We start from the raw sequence: 427 nt of genomic DNA on the forward strand, positions 1-427 counted from the left end.
TGAGCAATGGCTTAACATCACAGAAGAAGTGATTAATCTGGTTGGAACCACAGAATTTTAAGCGAGAGGTCATTACTGAGTGCAGAAGGGCATGGAAAAAACCAATGATCCAGACAGTGACAGCCATCTGGATACAGACTTGATGATTCATGATAAGAGTATAATGAAGTGGTTTGCAGATAGCCACAAAGCGGTCAAAGCCCATCACGGCCAGCAACATGGCCTCTGTGCTGCCCATGAAGTGGAAGAAATGAAGCTGGCTTATGCAGCCCAAGAAAGAAATTGCTTTGTGTGTAGAGAGGAAGTTCTCCAGCATCTTTGGCAGAGTCACTGTGGAGAAGCAGATATCTAGACATGACAGGTTTCCCAGGAAAAAATACATAGGAGAATGGAGTCTTGGATCAGAGGTGACAACCATCAGGATGGC

Source organism: Bison bison, unplaced genomic scaffold (genome assembly GCF_000754665.1).
Source record: "Bison bison bison isolate TAMUID 2011002044 unplaced genomic scaffold, Bison_UMD1.0 scf7180017845922, whole genome shotgun sequence".
Lineage (NCBI taxonomy): Eukaryota > Metazoa > Chordata > Mammalia > Artiodactyla > Bovidae > Bison > Bison bison.